The sequence below is a fragment of the Hyla sarda genome, chromosome 5 (assembly GCF_029499605.1).
Source record: "Hyla sarda isolate aHylSar1 chromosome 5, aHylSar1.hap1, whole genome shotgun sequence".
NCBI classification, from domain to species: Eukaryota; Metazoa; Chordata; class Amphibia; order Anura; family Hylidae; genus Hyla; species Hyla sarda.
Window position 1 is genome coordinate 143,393,402 of NC_079193.1, and position 21,909 is coordinate 143,415,310.

Here is a 21,909-nt window from a genome sequence, read left to right on the forward strand (position 1 = left end):
GCTTGAAAGAACTTCACAAATTTCTCTGTAGTACACAGCAGCTGAGTTAAGATTTTTAAATAGAAGTGATTTACAAATCTGTTTAACTTTCTTGCACCAGTTGATTTAAAAAAACATTTTTTTCCATCGGTGTTCCCCTATAATAAGCTGCAGCGGTGTTCTGTCTTGGCAAGTGATTGCCTAAGCAGGCAGGTACTGCTCAGAGTTATCATCTCTGAACTAGAGAGAAGATACCAGGGAGGCCAGTGGGGTCAGGGGGTTGGTAACTATTGATTTTTTCTTCTTTAATTTTAAATTACCACTTTTTGTGGTGCTCTAGTCTAGTGCTGCACAGGCATCCTGTGGTGGTTAGAAAGAATGCTTGTATGGTTTATGATAGCCTGTGCTAACAGCAAGACTCTGAGGAAACTTCCTTCCTTGCCATTCAACTCCTTAGATGCTTTCTTTGTAAGCCCATTGTTACCCACAATATGATTGTGGGGTAATGTTGGGTTGCCATGGTAGCCAGGAGCCTAATTATATAACGCTGACAGACAGATAACATTGCAGTACAGATATTTTGCAAGTATCTTGACTTAAATCAGAGAATTCCCTATTTAAGTACCCTACTGAGACTAAGATTAAAGCATAATTTAAAATAATAAAATCAAAAAATTATATTAATAATAAAAAAGATACAACCAAAGACCTTATTAACACCTTTACATATTTACCTCCGTGGCTGGCACCCACGATATAACGCGTGGTCACGCGGTGACCGCATGTCATATCGGGCCGGGACCTGGGGCTAATAGGGCGCAGCAGCGATCGTGGTGCCACGCACTATTAACCCTTTAGACACTGCGTTCAAAGTTGAACGCCACGTCTAAAATGAAAGTAAAACCTTCCCGGCTGCTCAGTGGAGCTGATCGGGACCACCACAGTGAAAATGTGGTGTTCCGATCAGCTAGGACGCAAGTGGAGGGTCACTCACCTTCTTCTGGTGCAACCGATCAGCGATTGATTGCTCCAAGCCTGAGATTCAGGCTTGAGCAATCGACCGCTGATAACACTGATCAATGCAAAGCTATGGCTTTGCAGTGAACAGCGCCTGCAATCAGTGTATGCAATGTTATAGCCCCCTATGGGGGCTATAACATTGCTAAAAAAACTGTGTAAAAAAAATTAATAAATGTGATTTAACCCCTTCCCTAATAAAATTCCAAATCACCCCCCTTTTCCCATAAAAAAAAAAATGTAAATAAAAATAAATATAAACATGTGTGGTATCGCCACGTGCGTAAATGTCCGAACTATAAAAAAATACTACATAACTATAAAATATAAACCGCACGGTCAATGGCGTACGAGCAAAAAAAATCCAAAGTCCAAAATAGTGTATTTTTGTTCACTTTTCACATCATGAAAAAATGAATAAAAGCGATCAGAAAGTCCATTCAATACAAAAATGGTACCGATAAAAACTTCAGATCACGTTGCAAAAAATTAGACCTCATACCGCCCCGTACGCAGAAAAATAAAAAAGTTATAGGGGTCAGAAAATGACAATTTTAAACATATAAATTTTCCTGCATGTAGTTATGATTTTTTTCCAGAAGTAAGACAATATCAAACCTATATAAGTAGGATATCATTTTAATCCTATGGACCTACAGAATAATGATAAGGTGTCATTTTTACCGAAAAATGTACTGCGTAGAGACGGAAGCTCGCAAAATTTACAAAATGGCGTTTTTTTAAAAATTCCGTTGCACAATGATACTTTTTTCTGTTTCGCCTAGATTTTTGGGTAAAATGACTGATGTCACTGCAAAGTAGAATTGGTGGCGCAAAAAATAAAATAAATTTTGGTGCATGAATTCTGGGTTATTCTTTGAAACGCCTTTTAAATTACTTTTGGGGGTCTGAAGTCTCGGGTCTGAATTTATATTTGGAACTCATCTTCTTAGGCTTTAGCTAGAGAAATTTGGGGATGTGCATCATAAGGGTGCAGCCAACATGTCTGTAAAAAGTCTGGGTTGTCCATGAATTTATCTTATGGTTGATGTGTCATCTCTACCAATGATATGTTCCCTGGCAGTGGAGGCCAATTTCAGCCTACTTAGTGACATCTCTATGGAAAACAGGAACTTTGCGATTTGTCATCCGTTTACTAGGATTTGCAATGCAGTCTTGGTTTGGAGTTTCTTGGTCTGAAGAAGTTTGGAACCACTGAACACAAGTTATGAATGATACATGAACATTTTCTCCAGATTTCTTGAAGCGTAAGTCCATAGCTGCTCTTCTGTACAGATCAGTGCAGAGAGATGCAACTTACACTGGACTTAACAGATGACAATGTGACTGTAAAATGCCCAGCATGTTCCATGCACGAATCCTGTTTATGAGAAAAGGGCTTGTGCACAGAACTTATTGGGCATTGAGCAATGGTTGCAAACCTTTTCAGACCAGGAAACCCCAAACCTAGGCTGCACATATACATTAAAGGGGTACTCCAGCACTTAGACATCTTATCCCCTATCCAAAGTATAGGGGATACGATGCCTGATCGCAGGTGTCCCGCCGTTGGGGACCCCTGTGATCTTGCACGCCGCACCCCGTTAAAATCAGTCCCCGGAGTGCGTTCGCTCCGGGTCTGATTACTGTCGATCACGGGGCCGGAGCATTGTGACATCACGCCCCAGCCCCCCCCCCCCCCCCCGTGTTACATCACGCTCTGCCCCCTCAATGCAAGCCTATGTGAGGGGGAGTTTCAGCTGTCAAGATCACCGGGGCGTGCAAGATCACGGGGGTCCCCAGTGGCTGGACCCCCGCGATCAGGCATCTTATCGCCTAACCTTTGAAGATGTCTAAGCACCGGAGTACCCCTTTAAGGCTATGTTCACACAATGGAATTTCCGAACATATCCTTAGAGTCTCACAAACTCCAGAGATACATGAAAAGTATGTACAATTACAATCGTTACTGTTTAGACAATATATATATGCATTCAATAAATTAGTATATGGGTGTAATATATATATATATATATATATATATATATATATATATTATATTCAACAATAGACTCAGACTTCTTGGAATAGTAAAAAAAACAACATTTCAAAATTAAATTAAAACATTTGTCTCATTTGAAAAATAAAATAAAAGAAATGATATCAGAATTTTCAAGGATAAGTTTTAGTGTCATGAAAGATACTCGACCCGGTAACGTCAAAAAGAGTTCATTACTTATCAAGAGGTAATGGAGACTTTAGAACTTTGGGAGATGTTGGGAGTTAAAAGATAAGTTCATATGGGAATGATGTCTGTATTCCTAAATATAATCTAAAATTTCACCAGTGTTGTCCAAAGCATATGTCATTAAAGTCAATAGACACTATCAGCTGATCAATCTATTTCCAACCACATGAAAAAAAAATGTTCTTTTCCAATGAAAACACAGTATCAGTTTTCTCACGTCATATATGTGACTGGTGGCTTGTCAAAGATCATTGAATATTTCTATTGACTTTTTATTGTTTCTTACAAAAAATAGCACAGATGTTGACCCCAGTTTATGTCCATGTTTGCTCTGACAAGATGTGTGCCAAATAATATCCAAGGATTTCAAGTGACTTAACCAGTTGTAAATTATTTTGACTAAAACAGGTTCAGATCTCTTGTTACAATATGTGAAGTATATCTAAATATTTCTAGGTTTACACTTGAATTCGATTTGCTGTTTACTGTATTATTTCAATTAAAAAAGTATAATTATCGGAAAATTTGACTGGAGGAACACATTGGCCCTCATTTACTATTCTAAACCCAACTTCTTTTGTCGTTTTTTTTTGGCGCATCTTTGTCTGCAACATGTCGCAGACATCGTGCGTCAGTCTGCGACACGATGCGACATTTTTTCCCGACGGACCCGATGTGGATTCTCCCAAACCCGAAAAAGGGGCGTAACCCGACATTTCTGAGCTTTCCCACGTATTTATAAAGGTTTCCAACCCAAATTTGTTGAATTGTTGTGGATTTTTTCCCGACAACTCAGAGGAGTTGGAAACCAAAACCAACAAAACCCACGTGCGACAAACAGGATGCGACATAATAATAAATACCAGGGGAAAAAAGCAGTCGGGTAAGAAAGCAAGATAGACTTTCTAAGTCTATCCGATTTTCTAAGTAAATGAGGGCCGTTGATGTAGTAGGTGTCACCGAGACATGACTAGACTCCTTGCATCTGCAGGGATTTTCACTGTTTCAAAAGGGTAGGGTGAACAAGAAAAGCGAAATATGACTGTATGTTAGAAGTGATAGGAAAGTCTGTGTAATGCCCCATTGGTGAGGACCCACTGTGCCACAAGTGTCCGCTGGCCTAGCTTGCAGAATTTAACAAACCAAAACTACAGAAGGCGTCAGACACAGCAGAGCTTACTTAGGTGACTTAGCAGGCAGGTGCTGTAACAACAGCAGAGCTGGATAGGTCAGGTGCAGCAGACAGGAACACTAGAGACAGGGACCTTTGCTGTAGAAACCTACAATATTGCTCAGGCATCACAGAAAGGGAGGAGTGCTCTTTTATAGGTGGTGCCCGGCAGGGATTGGCTGGGAATCCAACAGGGAGCGCACATTGGCCCTATAAGTCTCAGCCAGTGCTCACGTGCAGCCCCTAGAGGACAGAGGGGAAACTGGAGCAATGGCAGAAGCAACAGAACAAGGTACAGATGCCTTGCCTGATGCAGGTAAACGACAGGACACATAGTATGCCAGTGCTTTTAAACCAGTTGCATCACAATCATTGTAAAAGATTCAAAAGTGGATGATTTTGAGGATGTGGAATCTTTGTGGGTAAAATTACAAAAGGAGGTAAACACTGAAAAGATAATTTTTGGTGTGATCTATAGACCCCCCAACACCACTGAGGAGATAGAAGTTCAGCTGCATGCACAAACAGAGAGGGCTGCCCGGACGGGTACAGTGGTAATAATGGAAGATTTTAGCTATCCACATATTGATTGGGGTCAGGGTTCGGCTAAAATTGAAAAAGGGAGACAATTCCTAAATTTATTGCAGGATAATTTTATGGGCCAGTTTGTGGAGGACGCAACAAGAAGTGATGCTCTGTTGCATCTGGTCATTTCTAACAATGCAGAGGTGGTTGGGAATTAAACTGTACATGAAAACCTTGGTAATAGAGATCACAGAATAGCTACTTTTGGTTTAAAGTGTAAAAAAGACATGTTGGGAGAGCAAAAACGTATCATTTTAAAACGGCAGATTTCCCTGGGCTAAGAGCTGCACTACAAGGCATAGACTGGGAGGAACTGTTGTCAAATACTGATACAGAAGATAAATTGTTGTTAAATACTTTAAATCAACACTGAATAACTATACTGCTTAACAAGTACAACTGATTAAAACTGAATTCTGCATGGCTGATAAATGAGGTTACAAGAGCAATAAAATTACCAAAAAAATTGCATTTAAAAAAATCTAAGGAGTGAGCTTTAGCCTTTAAAAATTAAAAAGAGTTTAATAAAATATGGAAAAAATTATATATAACGCAACTCAGTAGGAGCAAAACATATGTTGGTGTACATGCACACCTTGGTAAGTATCTAAACATGGTAGATATTGTGGTTTTTCTCCATCTTGGCTGTCTTCTCCTTGTTTATGCATTGTGCTCTTTACAATTGGACTTAGCGAGCCTGTTATAAATTATATTCAACCCGGATGTTGACACTTTTCATCTCATTTTCCTTTTTTCCTCCTTCCTGTGGGTATAGTGATGTCTTGGTGGGTAAGGTGCTGTATTTCATTACATATTTTTTTGTATTTTTTGTATGCTTTATTAGAAAATTATTACATTTTGATTATCTAGATGAAAAAGGCAATGTCCAGCACAAACTCCTTTCCAAACGGTGCAATTTTATTGATATTCACCACGGTGCACAGACAGTAGTAACACAGGTGACGCGTTTCGTCCCTACAAATGGGCCTTAGTCATGACTAAGTCCCATTTGTAGGGCCTAAATGCATCGCCTGTGGTGAATATCAATAAAATTGCACCGTTTGGAAAGAAGTTTGCGCTGGACATTGCCTTCTGTTCCAGATGTTTGCATGGGTGGAGTCTACGCCAGTCCGTGCACAATAGGACACGGGGGTAAGTGAGGAATCTATACCAATTCTTTACATTTTGATTATCTGTCTGTGATCAGTGTTTTTTCTGTTTGGTGTATCAAAATTGTTGCACTGCACAGTGACTTTCTTTTATTTGATGTAAAAGGTTGCTTTAATTTGTGTTTTGGTAATAAGTAGTGATCAGCGAATCGAATCTGACAAATCCGAATTTGTTACGAATTTCAGGAAAAATATGATTTGCAATGAATGTGAATATCGCTGTGATTCGATCGCGCATATCGCTTCATTAAACTCCATTTAGTGTGGACCAGGCTCCAGGGCAACTAAAATGGCAAATCCACATGTGAGGACATGGGGCAAGGAATCCTGGGAAGGTGGGAACAGGGGTGGGCGGGATGAACCTGAATCACATGCAGCATGCTGCTTATCAGCAGCCAGCCACCCCTGTGATGTCACAGCCCTATCTAATTGGCAGCCATCTTGTGGCCAGTCACTTCAGCCTTTTATTGCAGAGAGAGCGCTGTGTTGCACAGAAAAGCATTTTTCCAGCAACGATTCACCTTCCAGTCACATCAGCATTCTGTTGCACAGAGAGAAGGACAGAGAGCAGTGTGTTTCAGAGAAAAGCATTTTTACAGCAGTGTTTCACCTCCCAGTCACATCAGCGTTCTATTACAGAGAGGGACAGAGAGGGACAGAGAGCAGTGTATTGCACAGAAAAGCTTTCTCACAGTAGCAATTCACCTCAAGCACAAATCCGGCCTATAAGCACTGATAGGGTAGGGAGTGAGATTGAGAGAGAAAGTGCAATTTTGGGTGTAGTACACAGCGAATGTGTGCTGCAGCAGTGGTGCGTACTGCTGGTGTTGTACACAAAAAACAGTTTTAACCGCTTGCCATCTAAGGACGAGCCGGCTTGTCCTGAGATGGCAACAGTTGTATGGCGCTGGCTCCCCATTTCTGAGGTAGGCAGAGGGCTTACCTCACGTCCTATGCCGTCTGGTGCGCGGTGAATGATAAAAACTGGCAGAACAAGGCTTTATGCATCGAGCACAGAGCACACAGATGAATGTGGTTATAAGAAACCACATTGATCTGTATGAGGAATCTAATGATTCGTCCTAAAAGTCCCCTAAGGGGACTGAAAGTGTAAAAAAAAACCACCAATTAACCCCTTCCTTATTAAAAGTTTAAATCACCCTACTTTTCCCAAATTCCATATGAAAAATATGTAACCATAATAAAGATAAACATATGTGGTATCGCCCTGTGCGTAAATGTCCGAACTATAAAAATATATTGTTAATTAAACCACACGGTCAGTTCTGTATGCACAAAAAAATTCCAAAATAGCGTATTTTTGGTCACTATTTATGTCATGAATGAATGAATAAAAAGCTATCAAAAAGTCTGATCAATACAAAAATGGTACAATACTAAAAACTTCAGATATTGGCGCAAAAAATGAGCCCTCATACCACCCCATATGCAGAAAAAAAAGCTATAGGGGCCAGAAGATGACAATTTTAAACGTATCAATTTTCGTGCATGTAGTTATGATTTTTTTTCCAGAAGTAAGACAAAATCAAACCTATATAAGTAGGGTATCCTTTAAATCATATGGACCTATAGAATAAAGAAAAGGTGTAATTTTTACCAAAAAGGTATTGCGTAGAAACGGAAGCCCCCAAAATTGACAAAATTGTGTTTTTTCTTCAATTTTGTCTCACAATGATTTTTTTAGGTTGCGCCATAGATTTTTGGGTAAAAAAAACTGATGTCATTACAAAATAAGTTGGTCATTCAGGCTAGAGGAAGTGCACTAGTCGCATGAAGCAGCTTGTTCTGGTCTCTCCCCTGTCCTCCACCACAGCTCCCCAGCCTATCGCCTACTGCATGTCTTCAAGACCTGAATAAAGCCCTGGTTTGGTGAGTGTGGCCTCTTTGCGCTCTGCTTTATGTGCTGCTTGGCCCTGCACCTCTGCTACAGGCTTCCAGTGAGTCATGTAATTTGTGTCATCCTGCGCTCCACTGTATGCGTAGTCTCGTATGTGCCGGCTTCCTGCTCTTGTTTGCCTATTGTCATTACAAAGTAGAATTGGTGGTGCAAACAATATGGATTTTTTGGTGCAAAATTGAAATGGTTATGATTTTTTAAAGGTAAGGAGGAAAAAATGAAAGTGCAAAAACGGAAAAACGCTCTGTCTTTAAGGGGTTAAATGTACTGGAGCGTATTTTCCTCATGCATACCACATACGTACATCTAAGTGGTGTACTATTTTGCTCCTGTTACAGTCTTAAGGGCCTACATACTGTGAAAGGCCGGGCAAAAGTACACACCGGCTGGTGTTGTACACACACACTGTTTTAAGCGTAATGGAGCGCATTGTCCTCCCCTCATAGGTGCATGCCACATGCGTACATCTAAGTGGTGTACTGTTTTGTTCCTGTTAAAATCTGAGGGCCTAGATACTGTGAAAGGCCAGCCAAAAGTACACACCTGCTGGTGTTGTAGACAAATACTGTTTTAAGCATAGTGGAGCGCATTGTCCTCCCCTCATATACGCACTAAGTATGTCAGGCAGAGAAATGCCAGGACATTCACAGAGGAGTGGCAGAGTACTAAATTCATGAGGCAGAGGTCGCAGCAGACTAGGGGTGAGAGGCAGCAGGAGTTGCAGCAAGAGGCCTGATCTCCCGGTATCAGCTTGTGGTCGTGTCTCAACCAGCAACCCATCTACCATCATCAATTGGTTAACACAGTTATCCACTTCATCACAAGTGACATCTGACACCCACAGTCAACAGTTGGTGGGTTCCTCAGAAACAACTCTCAGTTGGCATGGCCCGGGAGCAGTCCCTGCCCTCCTATGCTGTTCCCTCCCTCCCTTATACTATGGGTTCAGCTCCACTATTTAGTGAGGATGATCTACTAGAGGACAGTCAGCAGCTACTGTCCAGCCAAGTGGAGGAGACATCCTCCGCTTCCTCCTCTAAGCAAGTAGTGATGAGGAGAGTGGTGTGGGAGGTGGTGTTGCGAGCGTTCAGGCTCCTGAAGCAGACAGACAGTGTTGAGGAACCTAAGGAGGATATCAGTGACATGCAGTGACATGATGATGAAGCCGATCGAACTTGGGAGCCAGGTGCAGAAGGGGCTTCATCATCATCTGGAGAAGAGGGTTGCAGGTTGCCCGTGAGGCAGCAGCTGAGTTAGCATGTTGGTAGCATGTTTGGCAGTCAGCATAGTGGCAGAAGTGGAAAGTCTGGAGTCAAACGTGCCCGGGGGAGACCACCTGCTTTGCGGCAGCCTACCTTCCCGGGATGGATGTAGAGGAACAGGGGTTCCTGGAGTCGGCAGCAGTAGCAGTCAATCAGTGTGAACTGTTGGCGGGAAAATCAGCTACTCGGTGGTGTGGCAGTTTTTCATCAAGCATCCGGAGGATGTTAACCTGGCCACAAGCAAGATATGTTGGCAGAAGGTGAAGTGTGGCCAGGGTCCCGATGTTGGCACCACAGCCCTGCGTCAACATATGCAGCGTTATCATAAAGCGGCCTGGGAGAAGCGTAGCTCTGATGAGTTGGTCCAGCCTGCTGCATCACCCAGTGGCACTCCGCTCCCTGTTTCAGCCACCCAAGGATCCACCACCTCAGCCGAAGGGAGCTGTATGTCATGCCATCTTTTGTCGCTCCACATGCTTCCGCTCCATCTACTTTGAGTCAGTCATTCCACAAGCGATCCATCGGCGAAGCCAGGTCCAAGAGACAATAGTATGCGCCCACTCATCCAACGGCGCAAAAGCTGAATGTGCTCCTGTCCAAGTTGCTGGTGCTGCAGTCCCTCCCTTTTCAAGTGGTGGACTCAGCACCTTTCATAGAACTGATGGCCTGTGCCAGGCCGAGGTGGAGAGTCCTAAGCCATCATAAAGCCATGAACCAAAAAAGGCAGTACCAGCCCTGTACAATTTTGGGTAACAAAAGGTGGGACAGTCCTTGAGACTGTTGGTGTGTACCAAAGTGCATGGCTGCGCTGATGTCTAGAGCTGTAATTACGGTCAGGGACAATACATGTCCTTTACGGGCCATTGGGTGAATGTGGTTCCTGCACAGCCACAACAGCAACTTGGACATGTCACACCGATTCCGCCTCCACGCTCTCAGGCCGTTGGTCCTGTGACAGTGTGCCACTCCACCTGTTCATCCTCCACCGTGTCCTCAGCCTCCATTGCACGGACAAGTCTCAGTGCCCCTCCAGCATACTATGTGTGAAGGGCACGGCGGTGTCACGCTGTTCTTCACATGGTTTGCCTTGGAAAACGGAGTCACACAGGGGAGGAACTGCTAAAAGACATTCATCAAGAAATCGAATCATGGCTTACTCCTCGAAAACTTCAAATGGGAACCATGGTGACCGACAACGGGAAGAACATCTTGCCTGCGCTGCGACAAGTAAGCCTGAGACTTGCGCCCTGTGTTTGTTTGGGTTGTTGGCAATTAAAAAGAAGATTTTGTGGGATGTAAGGAATTTATGGATGTTCAAAACGAAGGATGTAACAGTGAAAGGAAGTATAAGATTGATTTTGGATAGGTTGTATACAGTTTATTTATGTGATAAAAAGAAAATGGGTGAGATGGATGCAGAGGGGATATGGAAGTTTTTGAAGTGGAGACATGTTAAAATGTAACTGCGGTGGTTCCTGAATTTTTGTATAATTAAAGAATAACCTAATGATGAGTTGGACTACACCTCAGAAGGGCAAAATTATGAAGTAAAAGTGATGTGTTTTTCAGGTGGTGGTTAGTCCAAACCTGAAGGTTAAAAAAAAAAAATTATGGGGGACTTTTTTTACACCCACTGAGAGGGAGGACAATCTATCCTACTACAGAGACATCCTATGTAGCCAGTTGGCCAATGCCTATCTGCGCCATCGTCCATCTTCTCGCAGGTCTGACTCGGGGGGGCCCTCTGCGCTCACCTTCCACTGCCATGGCTGCTGGGGGAGGTAGCCGGAGCAGTACCAGCTCCATCAGCAGCAGCCTGAGTCTACAGTCACTTATGAGTAGCTTTCTTCACCAGCATAGTGAAGCAACTCATCAGCAGCAGATAGACCTAGAGCAGGACCTGAACCAGCGGGTGGTTGCATACCTTGACATGACCATGCCAACAACACACCTTGAAGATCTGCTGGACTTCTGGGAAGCCAAACTTGACTTGTGGCCTCAACTAGCAGAGTTTGCCCTGGAAAAGCTGTCCTGCCCGGCCAGTAGTGTGCCATCAGAGTGGGTGTTTAGTGCGGTGGGGGCCATAGTCACCCCAAGGAGAACTTGTCTGTCCACGAAAAATGTGGAGAGACTGACCTTTGTGAAGGTGAATCAGGCATGGATCAGGCAGGATTTCCACACACCAATCAATGCCTGATGCATCAGAGTAGATTGACCATGGTGCCAAACTAACACTTCACAAAAATGGATAGTGCTGCTGCCCAGTTATAGACATTCCTCCACATCAGACCACAAGTCAGGATATGCATGAGCTAAAACATAACTTTTCTTAGGATAAAATATATGTACCCAATATTTTTTTTTTTATCAAACAAAAGGAAAGGTGTGGAAAAAACACCATGTGCCACCTACACCACCAAGTATTGATGTGATGCAAAGACCTCTAGAAGGTGGAAGGGAACAACGTATGGTCCATTGTAACTGGTGGGGTAAAAACTTCCCCTGTAAGGCCCTACTCTCGCATTATTAATTCCCTTCTTGGCAAGTGTTACTCACCCTAAAAAGGGAATTAATAATCGGAGAGTAGGGCCTTACAACCCCTACCGGTTACAATGGACCATGCGTTGTTCCCTTCTACCTTTTAGAGGTCTTTGCATCACATCAATACTTGGTGGTGTAGGTGGCACATGGTGTTTTTTGCACACATTTCCTTTTGTTTGATTTAGAAAAACATTTTGGGTCCATATATTCTATCCTAAGAATATGATTAAAAGTTAAGTTTTACATAATGTATATCCCCAAAACTTACTAGTGCACACTAACACTTTCACAAAGAGAGACCGTTTCTTCTGCCGACCTGCCTCAGCTACTATTCTGATCCTGCCAACCGCCTGATGCCACACACCTGATGCCAAGTTCTCCTTTTTTCACTTACCTTCATCACTGGTATTGCCACCCTCTCACCTGGTCACTTTCAGGATTCCTGATGCTGCTGCCACCTCCAGGCTGTCTCATTCTGCCACCATATGTTCTCCTCATACTGATGCCACCTCCAGGCTGTCTCATTCTGCCACCATATGTTCTCCTCATGCTGATGCCAGACCCATGCGGTCTCATACTGCCGCCACCTCCACGCTGTGTCATTCAGCCACTATATGTTCTCTTCATGCTGCCGTAAACTCCAGGCTGTGTCATTCAGCCATTATATGCTGCCACCAACTCCAAGCTGTGTCATTCAGCCACTATTTGTTCTCCTCATGCTGCCACCACCTCCACGCTGTGTCATTCAGACACTATATGGTCTCCTCATGCTGCCACCACCTCCAGGCTGTGTCATTTAGCAACTATATGGTTTCCTCATGCTTCCGCCACCTCCAGGCTGTGTCATTCAGCCACTATATGGTCTTCTCCTTGGGGATAAGATGCCTGATCGAGTTTGTCCCCCGGGATCTTGGCTGCGGCATCTTAGACATCCAGTGACAGGCGATGCGGGGTGGAGGCTAGTGAGTTCACGGCCACACCCCGCTTGTGAGGTCATGGCTATGCCCCCTCAATGCAAGTCTATGGGAGGGGGCGTGACGTCACATGCCAACAACACACCTTGAAGATCTGCTGGACTTCTGGGAAGCCAAACTTGACTTGTGGCCTCAACTAGCAGAGTTTGCCCTGGAAAAGCTGTCCTGCCCGGCCAGTAGTGTGCCATCAGAGTGGGTGTTTAGTGCGGTGGGGGCCATAGTCACCCCAAGGAGAACTTGTCTGTCCACGAAAAATGTGGAGAGACTGACCTTTGTGAAGGTGAATCAGGCATGGATCAGGCAGGATTTCCACACACCAATCAATGCCTGATGCATCAGAGTAGATTGACCATGGTGCCAAACTAACACTTCACAAATATGGATAGTGCTGCTGCCCAGTTATAGACATTCCTCCACATCAGACCACAAGTCAGGATATGCATGAGCTAAAACATAACTTTTCTTAGGATAAAATATATGTACCCAATATTTTTTTTTTATCAAACAAAAGGAAAGGTGTGGAAAAAACACCATGTGCCACCTACACCACCAAGTATTGATGTGATGCAAAGACCTCTAGAAGGTGGAAGGGAACAACGTATGGTCCATTGTAACTGGTGGGGTAAAAACTTCCCCTGTAAGGCCCTACTCTCGCATTATTAATTCCCTTCTTGGCAAGTGTTACTCACCCTAAAAAGGGAATTAATAATCGGAGAGTAGGGCCTTACAACCCCTACCGGTTACAATGGACCATGAGTTGTTCCCTTCTACCTTTTAGAGGTCTTTGCATCACATCAATACTTGGTGGTGTAGGTGGCACATGGTGTTTTTTGCACACATTTCCTTTTGTTTGATTTAGAAAAACATTTTGGGTCCATATATTCTATCCTAAGAATATGATTAAAAGTTAAGTTTTACATAATGTATATCCCCAAAACTTACTAGTGCACACTAACACTTTCACAAAGAGAGACCGTTTCTTCTGCCGACCTGCCTCAGCTACTATTCTGATCCTGCCAACCACCTGATGCCACACACCTGATGCCAAGTTCTCCTTTTTTCACTTACCTTCATCACTGGTATTGCCACCCTCTCACCTGGTCACTTTCAGGATTCCTGATGCTGCTGCCACCTCCAGGCTGTCTCATTCTGCCACCATATGTTCTCCTCATACTGATGCCACCTCCAGGCTGTCTCATTCTGCCACCATATGTTCTCCTCATGCTGATGCCAGACCCATGCGGTCTCATACTGCCGCCACCTCCACGCTGTGTCATTCAGCCACCATATGTTCTCTTCATGCTGCCGTAAACTCCAGGCTGTGTCATTCAGCCATTATATGCTGCCACCAACTCCAAGCTGTGTCATTCAGCCACTATTTGTTCTCCTCATGCTGCCACCACCTCCACGCTGTGTCATTCAGACACTATATGGTCTCCTCATGCTGCCACCACCTCCAGGCTGTGTCATTTAGCAACTATATGGTTTCCTCATGCTTCCGCCACCTCCAGGCTGTGTCATTCAGCCACTATATGGTCTTCTCCTTGGGGATAAGATGCCTGATCGAGTTTGTCCCCCGGGATCTTGGCTGCGGCATCTTAGACATCCAGTGACAGGCGATGCGGGGTGGAGGCTAGTGAGTTCACGGCCACACCCCGCTTGTGAGGTCATGGCTATGCCCCCTCAATGCAAGTCTATGGGAGGGGGCGTGACGTCACGCGCCCTCCCATAGACTTGCATTGAGGGGGCATGGCCATGACCTCACGTGCCTCCGGCGCAGCACCCGACACTCGCCGGGTGCCCCCAAGATCAGACATCTTATACCCTATCCTTTGGATAGGGGATAAGATGTCTAGGGCAGAGTACCCCTTTAAGTTGTATTTAGTAAACTTCATCATAAAAAGAAATGTGTAATCCAATTGGCTGCTATAAGCCAAAATGTTTTTCTCTGATCTAGTTTTGATAAATCTTTCCAATACATTTGGTCTTTCCTGTATCATTTTAGTATGTTTTTTCTCTATCTATACCAACCAAAGCTATAGGTTTCATTGTTAACCCCTTAATGACCAAGCCCATTTTCACCTTAAGGACCAGGCCAATTTTATTTTTGCGTTTTCGTTTTTTCTTCCTTGCCTTCTAAAATTCATAACTCTTTTATATTTCCATCTACAGACCCATATAAGGGCTTGTTTTTTGCGTGACCAATTGTACTTTGTAATGAAACCTCTCATTTTACCATAAAATGTACGGCGGACCCCAAAAAAATAATTTTAGGGAGGAAATTTCAATGAGAACCAAAATTTTGCACATTTTGGAGGGTTTTGTTTTCACACTATACACTTTACGGTAACAATGACATGTGTTCTTTATTCTGTGGTTCGATATAATTAAAATGATATCCATGGCTAGATACTTTTATATTTTTGTACCGCTTAAAAAAAATCTAAAACTTTTTGTACAAAATCAGTAATCTAAAATCACCCTATTTTGAACACCTATAACTTTTTCCTTTTTTCCATATACAGGGCGGTATGAGGACTCATTTTTTGCGCCGTCATCTTTACTTTTTTTAGATACCCCATTTGCATATATAAAACTTTTAGATCATTTTTTATTAATTTTTTTTAAATAAAATTTGACAAAAAAGGGGAATTTTTGGACTTTTTTTATTTTTACGTTTACACCATTCCCAGTACGGGATCATCAACATTATATTTTGATAGTTCGGACATTTACGCATGCGGCGATACCAAATATGTTTATTTAAAAAAAAATTTACGCATTTTTATTGGGGGAGGGGATTTTTCACTTTTTTTTTACATTTTCAACTTTTTTTTTAACACTTTTTATGTTCCCACAGGGGACTATTTATAGCAATACTTTGATTGCTAATACTGTGCAGTGCTATGCATAGGACACAGCACTGCTCAGTGATCATCTTCTGCTCTGGTCAACTAAATCGCAGATCAGAGCAGAAGACCCCAGGAGATGGCCGGAGCCAGGTGAGGGATCGCCGCGGCAGCGCTGCGGGGCGATCCGATGATCAAAGTACAGCAATGCCGCAGATGTCGTGATCTGTATTGATCACGGCATCTGAGGGGTTAATGGCGATCGCGGATGTCGGCCATTACGGGCGGGTCCCCGGCTGCTGCTAGCAGCCGGAACCTGTCATGTATGACGCGAGCACCGTTCCGATGCTCGCGGTCGTACACAGGACGTAAATGTTCGTCCTGGTGCGGGAAGTCCCACTAAAAAAGGGCGTACATTTACGTCAGTGGTCGCTAAGGGGTTATTTTGAGGCATGTGTTATGAAAATAATGGTACTCTAACTCATTGGAGTGGCTGAATCCCTTTCTTGCATATACAACCTTAAAGGGGTACTACCGTGGAAAACTTTTTTTTTTAAATCAACTGGTGCCAGAAAGTTAAACAGATTTGTAAATTACTTCTATTTAAAAATCGTAATCCTTCCAATACATTTCAAGGGCTGTATACTACAGAGGAAATGCTTATCTTTTTAGATTTCTCTGATGTCATGACCACAGTGCTCTCTACTGACCTCCATTTTAAGAACTGTCCAGAACAGGAGAAAATCCTCATAGCAAACCTATGCTGCTCCGGACAGTACCTAAAATAGACAGCAGAGGTCCGCAGAGAGCACTGTGGTCATGACATCAGAGAAATCTAAAAAGATAAGCATTTCCTTTGTAGTATATAGCCCCTAAAAAGTACTGGAAGGATTAAGATTTTTTAATAGAAGTAATTGACAAATCTGTTTAACTTTCTGGCACCAGTTGATTAAAAACAAAAAAAAAAAGTTTTCCACGGTAGTACCCCTTTAATCACTGTATTATTGACAACGCATAGGACAGATAAATTAAAATGGTGTAATTCTTAGATATTGTAATGTACATGGTGAACGAAGAAAACAATATGAAAATCTGCTTGGTAAAAAATGACCCCAAACATCACAAAACATTTCATACACAACTGTTCAATCCAGCGCTGATCCCCTGTACAAGCTCTGGTTGGTGGCTTGTTGTATTTTGAAAAGAGGATGACATATGACCTCTGCACCCAATCAGTGGTAATAGCGATGATGTGCCGTTTTCATGGCATCATTAATAATCGGTGATGCCAGGAGGACAGTGTGTGACTGCTATGGCCACTTACTGTCTGCAGCTGTCATGTCTCGTCCACTTCTCAAAAAACAATGGTCCACTAAAAGGAGATTGTGCAGAGTATTAGCGCTGGATCAAACAAGTGAGTATTTATTGTTTTATCGCATTTCAGTCCATAAAATATATATATATATATATATATATATATATATATATATATATATATATATATATATTAAAAACTGAATGTGTGTATGTATGTATGTATGCTCCAACATCACGTCCAAACGGCTAAAGATATTAACATGAAACTTGGCACACGTGTTACCTATATGTCAACAACAAACATAGGATAGGTGATTTAACCATTACTCACCCCCATTTGCCAGGGGCGGGGTTTTTATTGAACTGTTACTGCATAATTTTGAAACAGCTGGAGATATTTCGATAATACTTGGTCACTTGTTTCTTATATTTCCACTTAAAATGTAGGATAGTTAATTTAACCCTTAACTACCCCCATTTGTGAGGGTTGGGGTTTTTGTTTAAAGTCCCATGCAAATAAATGGGAAATGCAGGTTCCCACATGACTTTCGTATGGCTGGAGATATTTCAATAATACCTGGTACACATATTATTTATAGGTTAAATAAAATAAAATGATAGTTAAATTAACCGTTACCTACACCCTTACATAGAAGATGGGTTTTTGTTTCAAGTCCTATGCAAGTATATGGGTCTTCCAGTACCTTACTCCACAAGCTCCGCTCTGCATCTCCTGGTGAATGTGTCAATCCGGCTTACAAGCCACACTCCATCTCACAAAGACACGCCTACATTTTAAGCCCCACCTCTTTTATTATTTACCCTTTTTGTGCATCGGTCTGGCTTGCAAATCCCGCCCAGTCCCACAAAGACCCATTCCCTTCTATATTCAGCTTACAATATCTTCATCACAAATCTGTCCCACTTGAGGATGGGATATGAGGATGGGATATAAGGACGGTATATGAGGTCTTGATATGAGGTGGATATAGGAGGACAGGAATTGAGGTCGAGATAGGAGGTCGGGATATGAGGACGGGATATGAGGATGGGATATGAGGTTGAGATATGAGGATGGAATATGAAGACCAGATAGGAAGACAGGATAGGAGGACCAGATAGGAGGACAGGATAGAAGACAGGATAGGAGGTTGGGATAGGAAGTCGAGAAATGAGGATGGTATATGAGGTCGGGATATGAGGATTCGATACGAGATCGAGATATGAGGACAGATGAGGAGGTCAGGATAGGTTGGGATCGGAGGATGGAATATATTATATGAGGTTGAGATAGAAGGACGGGATAGGAGGTCAGGATAGGAGGACGGGATATGAGGTCGAGATAGGAGGTCGGGATAGGAGGACGGGATATGAGGTCGAGATATGAGGACGGGATAGGAGGTCAGGATATGAGGTAGAGATATGATGACGAGATGTGAGGTTGAGATATGAGCACGGGATATTGGGTTGGGATATGACATCAATATATGAGGATGGGATATGAAGTCAAAAGCTTCCTCCTTTGTTGATTTTCCTCCCCAACAAGGATTAGGAAGGAAAAACTGGGCAACACCGGGTACTCAGCTAGCATATATATATATATAAATATATATATATATATATATATATATACACATATATAAACTGGTCAAAAAAATAAAAGGAACGCTTAAACAACACAATGTAACTCCAAGTCAATCCCACTTCTGTGAAATCACACTGTCCACTCACGAAGCAGCACTGATTGACAATCAATTTCACATGCTGTTGTGCAAATAGAACAGACAATAGGTGGAAATTATAGGAAATTAGCTAGACACCCCCCAATAAAGGAGTGGTTCTGCAGGTGGTGACCGCAGAATACTTCTCAGTTCCTATGCTTCCTGGCTGATGTTTTAGTCACTTTTGAATTCTGGCGGTGCTTTCACTCTAGTGGTAGCATAAGACGGAGTCTACAACCTACACAAGTGGCTCAGGTAGTGCAGCTCATCCAGGATGGCACATCAATGCGAGCTGTGGCAAGAAGGTTTGCTGTGTCTGTTAGCGTAGTGTCCAGAGCATGGAGGCACTACCAGGAGACAGGCCAGTACATCAGGAGACGTGGAGGAGGCCGTAGGAGGAGCACTGCCAGAGCACTGCAAAATGACCTCCAGCAGGCCACAAATGTGCATGTGTCCACTGAAACGGAAACAGGCTCCATGAGGGTGGTATGAGGGCCTGACGTCCACAGGTGGGGGTTGTGCTTACAGCCCAACACCATGCAGGACGTTTGGCATTTGCCAAGATTGGCAAATTCGCCACTGGCGCCCTGTGCTCTTCACAGATAAAAGCAGGTTCCCAATGGGCACGTGACAGACAAGACTGAGTCTGGAGATGCCATGGAAAACGTTCTGCTGCCTGCAACATCCTCCAGCATGACCGATTTGGCAGTGGGTCAGTAATGGTGTGGGGTGGCATTTCTTTGGGGGGGCCGCACAGCCCTCTGTGTGCTTGCCAGAGGTAGCCTGATTGCCATTAGGTACCGAGATGAGATCCTCAGACCCCTTGTGAGACCATATGCTGGTGCGGTTGGCCCTGGGTTCCTCCTAATGCAAGACAATGCTAGACCTCATGTGGCTGGAGTGAGTCAGCAGTTCCTGCAAGAGGAAGGCATTGATGCTATGGACTGGCCTGCCCGTTCCCCAGACCTGAATCCGATTGAGCACATCTGGGATATCATGTCTGGTTCCATCCACCAATGCCACGTTGCACCACAGACTGTCTTGGAGTTGGCGGATGCTTTAGTCCAGGTCTGGGAGGACATCCCTCAGGATGATGCGCATGTGCGTGAAATAGCCGGTTATCGCTTCGGAGCGCACACAGTGTTACCTCTGCTCTGATCCCGTGGATGTTTCCACATAGGAACGATTGAAGTCGAACTCGGTGGTGAGTGCGGATATACCCTTTTTTCCTCTCCTGACACAGGACATCCCTTGGGAGACCATCCGCCACCTCATACCGGCACGTGGAGGCCACACACACTACTGAGCCTCATTTTGACTTTTAAGTACATTACATCAAAGTTGGATCAGCCTGTAGTGTGCTTTTCCATTTTGATTTTGAGTGTGACTCCATATCCAGACCCCCATGGGTTGATAAATTTGATTTCAATTGATCATTTTTGTGTGATTTTGTTGTCAGCACATTCAACTATGTAAAGAAAAAATAATTCATACGGTTAGTTCATTGATTCAGATGTTTATTTAAATGAATTTTAGGCACAAAGCATAGTGCAAACAAAACAACAAAACCTAAGTTTGTCCGGCTCTAACTAAACATCAGTATACCTCTCTATCCTAATGTGGGCCTAATGTCTGGCCCCAAGCAAACTCACACAAATGTCAAGAGAATAAAGTTCAGACCTGGTGGGTTTTCAGCTGCAGCTCTGGCTGTGTCTGTTTCTCCAGCAATTAGCAGCCACCCAACCTTACCTGAGGACACCTTGAAATAGGCAAACCCACAGTGGACTAGGGGTGTAGACTGGAGCACTCCCACATCCAACCTGTCCTCCAGTCCAGGAAATCCAGCCCATGAAGTTTAAACAAAAGAGGCCTAGCAGACTAGCTCTGCTAAAGCAGCATATCCTCCTGGATTTCCATCATCGTGCCCGGCTGAGGAAACCAGGGGAAATATACACCCCATCCACCACTTTCCCGTACACCTTACCACAATATATATATATATATATATATATGCATATATCTTGGATAATTTAAAGAGAAAATCTGTCCATATGCAGTCATGGCCATAAATGTTGGCACCCCTGAAATGTTTCTAGAAAATGAAGTATTTCTCACTGAAAAGGTTTGAAGTAATACATGTTTTGCTATACACATGTTTATTCCCTTTGTGTGTATAGGAACTAAACCAAAAAGGGACGAAAAAAAGCAAATTGGCAGCAAAACAACCCCAAAACATCATTGAACCTCTACTATACTGTGCTCTTTTCTTTATAGGCTTCATTCCATTTTCGGTAAACAGTAGAATGATGTGCTTTACCAAAAAGCTCTATCTTGGTCTCATCTGTCCACAAGATGTTTTCCCAGAAGGATATTGGCTTACTCAAGTTCATTTTGGCAAAATGTAGTCTTTCTTTTTTATGTCTCTGTGTCAGTAGTGGGGTCCTCCTGGGTCTCCTGCCATAACGTTTCATTTCATTTAAATGTTGAAGGATAGTTCATGCTGACACTGATACTCCCTGAGTCTGCAACACAGCTTGAATATCTTTGGAACTTGTTTGGGGCTGCTTATCCACCATTCAGACTATCCTGTGTTGACACCTTTCATCAATTAGTCTTTTCCGTCCATGCCCAGGGAGATTAGCTACAGTGCCATGGGTTGCAGACTTCTTGATAATGTTGCACACTGTGGACAAAGGCAAACCTAGATCTCTGGAGATGGACTTGTAACCTTGAGATGGTTGACATTTTTCTACAATTTTGGTTCTCAAGTCCTCAGACAGTTCGCTTCTCCTCTTTTTGTTGTCCATGCTTAGTGTGGCACACCCAGACACACAATGCAAAGACTAAGTGAACTTCTCTCCTTTTTAACTTCTTTCAGGTGTGATTTTTATATTGCCCACACCTGTTACCTGCCCCATGTAAGTTTAACTCCTTAACGACGCAGGAGGGATGTTTACATCCTGCGCCGACTCCCGCTGGGTTACGCGTTGACCCCACGCCATATCGGGTAGGTCCCGGCAGCCATCAACAGCCGGGACCTGCAGCTGATGCCTGATATTAACCCTTTAAATGCAGCGATCAAAGTTGACCGCCGCTTCTGAAGTGAAACTGAAAGCATCCCGGCAGCTCAGTTGGGCTATTCTGGACCGCCACGATGA